The following is a 10035-nucleotide window of genomic DNA, read 5'->3' as shown; positions in this document are numbered from 1 at the left end:
CTGGCATTAGAATGGGCAGAGGGGCTCTTGCCCGTCTGTCTGGGGACCACCAGCAAGGCAGAGAAAAGGAGATGTGATGTTTAATTTTAGGTGTCAGCTTGACTGGGATACCCAGATACCCAGAGAGCTGGTAAGGCATTATTTCTGGGTATATCTGTGAGGGTGTTTCTGGAAGAGACTGGCATTTGAATCACTGGACTGAGTAAGGAATATTCACCTTCAGCCAGTGGGGGCAGACACCATCCAATTGATTGAGGGCCTTGGTAGAAAAAAGGCAGAGGAAAATGAATTTGCATGCAGGCTCTCTCTCTCTCTCTGTCTCTCTCTCTCTCCTCTGCAGCTGGGACAGCCATCTTCTCCTACCCTTGGACATTAGATCCAGGCTAAGAGAGAGCCTGCATGCAAATTCACTTTTCCTCTGCCTTTTGTTCTATCAAGGCCCTCAGCCGATTGGATGGTGTCTGCCCCCATTGGGTAAAGGTGAATATTCCTTACTTAGTCTGGTGATTCAAATGCCAATTTCTGAGGAACACTGATTAATGGAGGAGACATGCCTATTTCTGAAATACCCCTTTCCATCCCAGGCCCAGGTGCTCTGAGCACAGCCACCTCCAGAGGTAACCACTGGTGATGCTCTACATTGTAGATCCCTCCCGTTATACCAGAACCTTCCATAAAGTCTTGCTAAACATTGCAGCAAACCACAGCCTAGAATGGAGAAGTCAAATATGGGTGCTAGTGGCAGGAGAATGGGAACACTGATGCTGGGAAGCTGCCAACAGACACTCACCACACATGCCACTTTCCTCTGGCCAAGGCTGGCACCACCTCTATAGATGAAAACCTGAGCCAAGAGGCTGAGATAGAGTGAGTGGGGAACCTGAGGTCCTTTCTAATATTAGGGATCTGGGATTCTATGAAGACCAGGGACAGCATGAGAGATTCAAGGGCTCACAACCTGAGGGAGGAGGGTGCTGCATGCTACAGTGTTCTGTCCTCCACATCGGTATCTTCATCATCAATTTGGGGAGTGACACAGAAGGTAGACTTGGCCTTCTAGCAGATGTCGTAAACCAATAAGGAATAAAGGGTACTTACTGACAGAATCTGGATTCAAAGACAATTTGAGAACAGGGGAATTATGATCAAAATAAGCCCCAACCTGAAAGAGTCTGGTGGAACCTGAGAGGAAAGTTCAGTAGAATGGGCAGAGAGTTGGATTTGTTGGTAGGGGCTCTGTCCAGTGGGACTCTTTGTTTCCACTTATTCCAACTCAAGTGTGCGTAAGCCAAAATTTTGATCATGGGTTGGCTCACATAACGAGAAAGTATGAATGTGTTAACTCTAGGCATGGCTGGACCTAAGTGCTAAAGCAACATTGTCAGGCCTCTGGTTCTCTCTCATGTGTCCATACTGCTTGTCTCTGCTTGGTTTTGTTCTTCCTGTAGCCTCTTTTCTATAAAAATGTGACTGCCAGCCACCCAAGACTTACATCCACCCTCCTCAGCAACCTTAGTAGAAAGAAACTTCTATCCCCCAACATACACATGAAACCCCAGTGAAGACTCTGGTCCTGCAAGGATCGTCTTCCTACCCTCTCGACCAATCCCTGTGTCTAGAAGGTGTGGCATGTCCTGATTTAGTGGCTGGACCCACGCCATTGCCCCCTTTCCTGTCTTTGGTGAGGGGGCACCATGATTGACCAGCCTAGGAGAAATGGAGTGCATGGGGTTGGTTTTCTCAGGGAATGGTGCTGGCTGACAAGAACAACATGTCCACCATGGTGTCTAATGCTGACTGGATCCATTTGACCATTTGTCTGGTCTCTGCCACATCCCAGGGCCAAGAAGCTGCTGCACTGTGAGCTCTGGATAAATGTTTTTCAGGTGATGAGTGAACTTCCTTCTCCGTGGACCTTAGCAGGAGATGACTTCTCCTCTTCTCTTGAATGGGGATGATAATCTGTCTACTTCACAATGTTGAGGTGTAGCTCAATCAAGTCATGAGGTAGACAGGCTGAATGAAACACATCAATCCCCCCAACCCCCGGGACAAGGGGGAAGCAGCCAGTGCCGCCTCGTGATGCTGGCCAGGAGGGTTGGCCCATGCTAGGGAAATCCAGAAGTTCTGTTGCTCTGTGTCCCCTTGCCCCTTGCCCCAACTTCCCACCATACCTGCTTCCTCCAGGACACCTGGTTTCGTCCACCCAGAAAACATAGGTTCTGTGACAGGATGTTTCCTCCCTCTTGCCAGGCGTGGCTGGGAATGGAAGCAGTGCTGCTGAAGAATATTCCAGGCCCACTCTGTCTTCCTCCCTGGAGATTTGTTACCTAGCATTGATTGAGCAACTCCATCCATTGCCAACTAATTGGTGGGTGGGAGTAGAGCGGGGGTGTAGACACTCCCCAAGTAAAGTCATCTCCTGCTCCTGGGCGGGGTGGCCTGATATATGGAGATGTCAGTTCTCCCTCAATTCATCCATCACTTCACTGTAGTCCCAGTAAAGATTCCAGTTTTAGAAACTCACTCTGAATCATGCGAGGAGGGATAAAGGTCCACAGATGTCTAAGCCAAAGGAGGGTAGGCAGGAAGCTCTTCCAGATACTCAGGTACACTCTAAAGGTGCTGTTGTTGTCTTAAGCAGTATGGTGATGGTGAACCAACAGACAACTCAGCATGGAGAGGGGAGATCCCTGGTTAGAGGATAATTTCATCTATGATAAAAGGTGCATCACAAGTCAGTGGGAAAGAGTTGCTGTTCTTGTTGGAAAAACTCTTACTACATGGAGAAAAACAATGTCCTCCCTTATAAGATGGATGCTCAGATGATGGATTAAAGAATCATTGATGCTTTATTAAATCATTGATTAAAGAATCTTTAATCAATTTAATGATGATTCTTTAATCAATGATTTAATAAAGCATCAATGATTCTTTAATCCATCATCTGAGCATCTACTTTCTATGGGATTTCTTTTTTTTCACATTGACCACCGTGAATGGCCAGATTATAACATGCCAGAAAACAAAACACATAGGGGAACATCTTTGAGACTCAAAGGGAGTAACAGATTTCTTAGACAAAATTTCAAAGTAGAAACCATAAGGCAGGAAAAAGGGAGGGGATTTCATGATGTTAAAATCAAATAGATCTGTTCCAAACGACACATGGCAAAATGAGAGAAGTTATGTGCAGTCTAAAATTGACAAGAGATTAGTAGCCTCAATATACAAGGAACTCCTGAAAATTAACAAGAAAAATAAATGGACAAAGGACATAAGTAGGCCATTTTTGGGAGAGGAAACCCCAAAAGCCAGGAGGCATATGAGGAAGTGGCCAATATCATTAGTACAGAAATACACATTCTAACAATAAGATATATGAAGAAATAGTTCTCCAAAAAAGATATACAGATGGTCAATGAGCACAGAAAAAGGTGCTGAGCATCACCCAGAATAAGGGAAATGCAGATGAAAACTACAGTGAGATAGCACTTCATACCCACTAGAATAGCTACTGTCAAGAAAACCCGAAAATACCGAGTGTTGGTGAGGAGTGAGACATTAGACCCTGGTGAACTGCCGGTGGGTATGTAAAATGGTGCCACCACTGTGGACAACAACGTGGCCATTCCTAAAAAAAAATCAAATAGAATTACCATGTGACCAAGAATTTCCACTTCTGGACGTATTCCCAAAAGGATTGAAAGCAGGATGTGAAAGAGATCTTGTATATCCAAGTTCATAGCAGCAGCATTCACAGGAACCAAAAGGTGAAAGCAAGTGTCCATTGATGGACGAATGCATGAACAAAATGTGGTCTATACGTGCAATAAAATATGATTCAGCCTTAGAAAGGGAGAGAATCCTGTGACAGGCTACATCGTGGATGAACCTTGAGGCCATTATGCTAAGTGGAATAAGCCAGTCACAAAAAGACAGGATTCCACTTACATGTGATACCTAGAATAATCAAATTCATAGAAACAGAAAATAGAATGATTGCCAAGGGCTGGGGCAAAAACGGAATGGGAAGTTAGTATCTAATTGGACACAGTGTTTCAGTTTCACAAAAGTAGAGTTCTTGAGATGGATGGTGGTAATGGTTGCACAACAATGTGGATGTATTTGATACCACTAAAGTGTGCAATTAACAATGGTTAAGATGGGAAACTACATTATGTGTGTTTTACTACAATTTGAACCACATACAACCTTATACATACATGGTAGGCAAAATTCTCAGCTGAACCCCACTAGGCAAGCCCTTCTGTAATCCTCCCCCGTTAAGTGTGGACAGAACCTGTAACTTGCTTCTAATCAATAGATTCTAACAAAGATGATCATGTGCCGTATGGAAAAGGGGAAAGGAATTTGCCACTGTAATTAAAGTCCCTGATCAGGTGACTTTATGTTAATCAAAAAGGACATCATCCAGGGTGCATCTAATCAGGTGAGCCCTTTAAAAAAGGATGTAAAGGTATGAGACGGCGGAGGGTGAGGTCACCCGTGCAGGTGGGGAAACAGTAAATGCCACTGAAGCGGGTGTGTGTAGTATAGAGAGAGCAAGAAAGGAGAGATTAATTTGGCCTAAGAGGGATATCTGCATTTATATTACTAATGAGTTTCCACTGTAAGCCACAGAGACCCCAGCTCAAATCGTTTTTTTTTTTTAACAAGGAGAATTTATTGACTCAATGGACTAAAAAGTTTGGGCTGACTCCCTTGGGTGAAAAACGGGTTACCCAGCAGGGCCAGGCATATTCTCTCCAGCTAGGAAACCAGAATTGTGGACCACCCTTTCTCAGAGGTTTCCACAAAAGTCCCAAGGCTGGTCCCCATTGGCCAGAAAGAGTGACATGCCTGAACTAATCCCCAGGGCCAGGCCAGGGTCACATCACCACCTGCAGACAGCAAGGGCTTCCAGCATAGGCATGGCATGAGCACAAGCTCATGGAGGGACGTCTTTGGGAACGAAGCTGGAAGAGCAGGAGGTGAGGTTCCATGGCTGCCCCACTCAGGCGTGACCTTCGCTGCCACTCCCTCAACTTGGAGGCTAGCAGTAGATGAAGGAGAACCCTGGAGCATTTCCTCCTAGAAAGGAAATGCCTCCAGCAGTGCCTCCCTCTAGGTCCTTCTCACTGCCAAAAAGTCCCTTTCCCAGAGAGGAAGGAGGCTCAAGGGCTCAGAGTGTTCTCAACACAAATGACTGTGGGGAGAGCCCTCGTGGGGGCCTGGGTCATTGCAAGAGGGAGCTCATGTGGATGCAAATCTATATAATCGGTTGCTAAAAAAGTACTGAGCCGGCCTGTTTTCATCCTGCCCTAGGCGGCCTGCAGAGGACAGAATGTCCACGCTGTGTCTACAGAAACCCTTTCCAGCCTAGCCCCAGGGCCTGGAGGTTCTCCAGCACTTAACCACCAGCCTTCCTGCCCTGCCCGCACAGGAGCAGCCAGGGGGTGGCTGCCATTATTGTCTCTAGGGGCACTGGGGGCGATGCTGGGCTGGGTAGGGCTGTGTGGGGCTGAGGGCAGTGTGGGTTCTGAGGGTCAGGAAATGACCTTCCTTTATGCACTGCCTCAACACCTCCCCCAAACTACTCCTCCCGCTGCCTGGGATTTTGAACACAGTCCTGGCCTCTTTATGGCAGTGGCAGGCAGTGTGGTTTTGGAATGACCAGCCTGCCTCAGGAGGCAGAGCTCCCACTGTGCCGGCAAACAATAAGCACTGTTGTTTTTCCCCAGAGTGGGGCTGCCCGGTACTGGTCTGTGCCTGTCTCTCTGGAGCAGGAAGTCGAGCAGAGGGAAATGTGTGGATTGGTTAGAGTGCTTTCAGCTGTGAGGAACAGAAAACCCAACTCAAAGGGGCTTAAACAATCAAGATGTGTCTCCTGTGCCAAGCAGTGCAGAGGTAGGACAGCTCAGGGCTGGTTAGATCAGTGCCGCAGGGAGCCAATAGGGACCCAGGTTTATTCCACATTCCATGCTGCCCTCTTCAGTGGGCCAGTCTGTTTTCAGGCCAGCTTCCCTCATAATCACAAGACAGCTGCCACAGTTCCAGGCATCACCTCCAGATATGACAACACCCAGCAAAGGAGACTCTCTTCTCCTGGATCCATCTTTTGAAGAGTAAGGAAACTTTCCCCAGAATTTCACCCAGCAGCTCTTCCATCATGTCTCACTGGCCAGAATTGCATCACAGACTTATCCTTAGCCAGTATTTGACAGAGGAAACAGGAAAGCCGTGACTGGCTTGAAGGGCATGGACTACCCCAATAGCACAAGGTTTGGATACTCCTGCAGATGCTCCAACAGCCTCCACCACACCAGGAGACCGAGGTTCTTCCCAGTTGGAGATCAGCTTTATTCACCATTGAGGATGTGATGTTTGGAGCTGTAGGGGCCATCTTGCAGCAATGGGGGAAAATCAAGAACATCTCAGACTTGCCAACCCCATGCTCTGCCTTTACTGGGCTGTGAGATAATCCTGGGACCACATAGGTTTGTCACATAAGTAAAATGAACTCCTGTTCAATGAGGCCTCCATTAGTTGAGTTTTCTTTACTTGCAGCCCAACTGACACAGAGTTCAGCTGTTTTGAGCAGTGGAGGGAGAGGAAACGCTCCAATGGCGGCCATTCTCCTTTGGGTTCCCATCCTCTGTGATGAGAAATCCTCGTAAAAATCACCCACCAGGACACTGAGATGCCCAAGTTTCTGCTGACCTTTCATGTGTCCTTGCAAACTTGAGAGGAAACTGGACCCTGGGCAAAATGATGAAATTAGAGAGTCCCTGAGCCCTTCTCCTTCTCACCAGAAAACTCCACCTGTGACCCAAATTCCCAGAGGACATAGGAATGGATCAGTTATAATTGCAAATAATAAAGTCTCAGGAACCTGACAAGAGGGTCTTAAGCAAATGTGGTTTGGGGTTTTTCTTTTCCTTGAGTAATGAGAAGTCCATAGGCCAGGATCCATGATGGTCCCACTGCTGGGGCTGTGGTGAGGCTATAGGGGACCAGGGTCCTTCCAGCTCCCTATGTTGACTTCCTCACCAGGTGCCTTCATCCTCAGGGTCACAAATACCTGCTGCTACACCTTCAGGCAGAGCTTCATGCCCCAGGGAGGAATATAGGGAAGGGGAAAGGTACAGTGAAGAGCTACCAGGTCCAACAGGAAAACAGCTGTCCTGGAAGCCTCACTCTGAAGACGCCTTTCATGGGCTGTACTGTGTTTTGTAACCACCTTCGGCTTTGAGGGAGAGGAAGGGGAGAATGGCTGTGGGCTGCACAGCTAGCTGTGTGGGCCACCGGGTGTGGAGCCAGGATACCTGTCTCTTTGCTAGTCAATCCAGCCATAGAGTTAGAGCAGTTCCCAGAAAAGAGGGGCTGGATGAGGCTGACCAGCACACCGCAAAATTGACTCCAGGGGAGGAAGAGAAGCAGAGGCAGGAGGGTCCTCTTGGAGATCTGGAGGAAGGAGAGACAGGGCATTCCTTTAGGACCTGTGCCTCAAAGACGGGTGGGAAGAGACAGCTGGGTGAGGACAGGCTTTAGGTACTCTCATGTGTCCAGATCAAATATGGCTTTAACCCCTCTCCAAGTCATTGCAAATCTTTATTTTGCTAATAGCAGAAAATCCAATTCAAATGGCTTGGCCGAAAAAGAGAATGTGTGGATTCACCTAACTGAAAAGTCAGAGCCAGGAGGGACTCAGGCATGGTTCAATCCAGAGGGTCAACATTTACTTGCAATATTTTCTCTGCAAGTTTCATTTTGTTTCTGTTTCCAGTTCTCTACAAGTTATTCATCTCTATTTCTTTGCGAGACAGTTTCATTTCAGGCTGGCTTTCCCCCTGTGACACAAATGGCTGCTTTATGTCAGCATTTCAGTGAAGTCCTTAGATGGGCACTGAGTGGCCCAGCTTTTGTCACATGCTCCCTCCTGAACAAATCAACTCCTGTTGGGAGGGAAGGTAGTTTGCTGATTGGCTTGGTCAAGTCACATTCTCCCTTCTTCTCACCCCCTTCAAGAAGGAAATCGGCTTCTTTGGGGTCACACCATCCCCCAGCAGATCTCTGGACTATAATCAAGAAAAGGGAGAAAATGAAGCAAGTGTCCCCACACCAGTCATTTCCGAGACCTGGCCAGTTTGCACAGAACAAGAAAACATGCACAGGGCACTGGCATGTGGGCAGCTGAAGAGGGGCCCTGAAGATGTACAAGTCCTAATTTCTGGATCCCATGAATATGTTAGGCTACATGGCAAGGAGAAGTTAAGGGCCCAAATGGGATTAAGGTTACTAATCGGCTGACCTCAATGTCAGGAGATTATCCTGAATTATTCAGGTGGGATGTGCAAGAGGGAGGTAGGCGAGTCCCCGTGAGGGTGCGCAGTGTGAGAAAACCTCGCAACAATTGCTGGCTTTGGAAATGGAAGGGGGCCGTGAGCCAGGGCATGTGGGCAGCTCAGAGAAGCACAGAAAGAGATTCTTCTCCACAGTTTCTAGAAAGGAATGCAGCCCCGATGACACCTTGGCTGTAGCCCAGTGAGACCCAGGTCAGAGTCTGACCTCCAGAACTGCAAAATAATAAATGTGTGTTGTTCTGAGCCACTGAGCTGGTGGTAATTTGTTACAGCAGCAGTAAGAAAAAAAAAAAAAGCAGCATTCCAAGGGCAGGACTCCACATGGCAGGAGTGACAGAGCGGTGCCCAGTGCAACGGTGTGTGACAGAAATACAACGTGCACTGCAATGGGGATCTTAAGTTTTCTAGTGGCCACATTAAGAAAGAAACAGAACAGGTAAAATTAATTGCAATAATATATTTTAACCCAATATATTCAAAATACTATCATTTCAATGTATCATTAATATACAAAATAATATACAATATTGATGAGGTATTTCACATTCTTTTTTATCCCCAGTCTTTAGAATTCAGTGTGTATTTTACACTCATAGCACATCTCAACTTTTCTGAGCTCCTTTCCAGTGCTCATCAGCCACATGTGGCCAGTGGCTGTTGCCCTGGACAGCACAGGCCTAGTGACTGTACCCTTGCTTGTAAAGGTGTCAGTGGTTGGCATGAGCCAGAACAGGGGTTCATTTGTGACAGCAACAAGGAAACAGCTAACTCCTGATCTGCGTGTCCAGTTTTCTTTCTCTCTTTTTTCAAATTTTTTATTTCCATACATACCCTGCTTATGTATCAAGTTGTTTTCTAATCAGGGATCCTCAAGCAACCGGTGACCTCTGACTGTGTTTGTGCATTTCAAAGTCCAGAGCTATGACCTCAGCCATGGTGGGCAGGATGGGCACTGGAGAAGGGAATTAAGGCTCCCAGGTTTGTGGGGGAAATGGCATCTTCTTCGGTTAACTGGGGAAGACTCTGAATGAAAGATAGAAAGGACATTTTTAAAGCCTGTGCTTGGAACATTCTTCCTCTCAAGAATCAGGTGAGCTGGCTCAAAGCAGGGAGCCAACTGCCGAGCCAGGGCAAGAGGACTTCGTGTTTGGAGGGTGAAAAGAATACTCTTGACCCAGAGCATCAGAAACTCCAGGAGAAATGAGATCAGCTGAGAAAGAAATGGGATTGATGTTGTAGACCAAACATGAACAGTGGGGAACAGGCTGAAAAAGGAGGGGAGGAGAACAGTCAGCAGCTTCCACAGCTGGAGAGAAGTAGGGCCACCTCAGGGGACAGGACACGCTGGAGGCTTATGATGGAAAGTTGGTGGAGTACAGGTATGGCAGGAGAGGAGGGAAAGCTGGGGGCTGCTATGGGAGAGGGGGGCAGAGGGAAAGTTGTGCTGCTGATGGGGTCACAAGAGTCACTTATGGCCTGGGGCCTTCAAGAACCAAGGGAAGCCCTCCCAGAACCCAGCAACGCCACAAGCAATGCTCACAGCTCCAGCCAGCAAGAGTTCGGGTAGCAGCCCCCAGCCTCTCTCCCCATACTGGAGACAAAAGAGAACTGGAGAAGCCAGAGAGAGGGAGCTGGTCACGCCTTTCCAGAGGGCACAGCCCAGGCCTCC

Source organism: Pongo pygmaeus, chromosome 12 (genome assembly GCF_028885625.2).
Source record: "Pongo pygmaeus isolate AG05252 chromosome 12, NHGRI_mPonPyg2-v2.0_pri, whole genome shotgun sequence".
NCBI lineage: Eukaryota > Metazoa > Chordata > Mammalia > Primates > Hominidae > Pongo > Pongo pygmaeus.
This window is presented reverse-complemented; position numbering follows the sequence as displayed.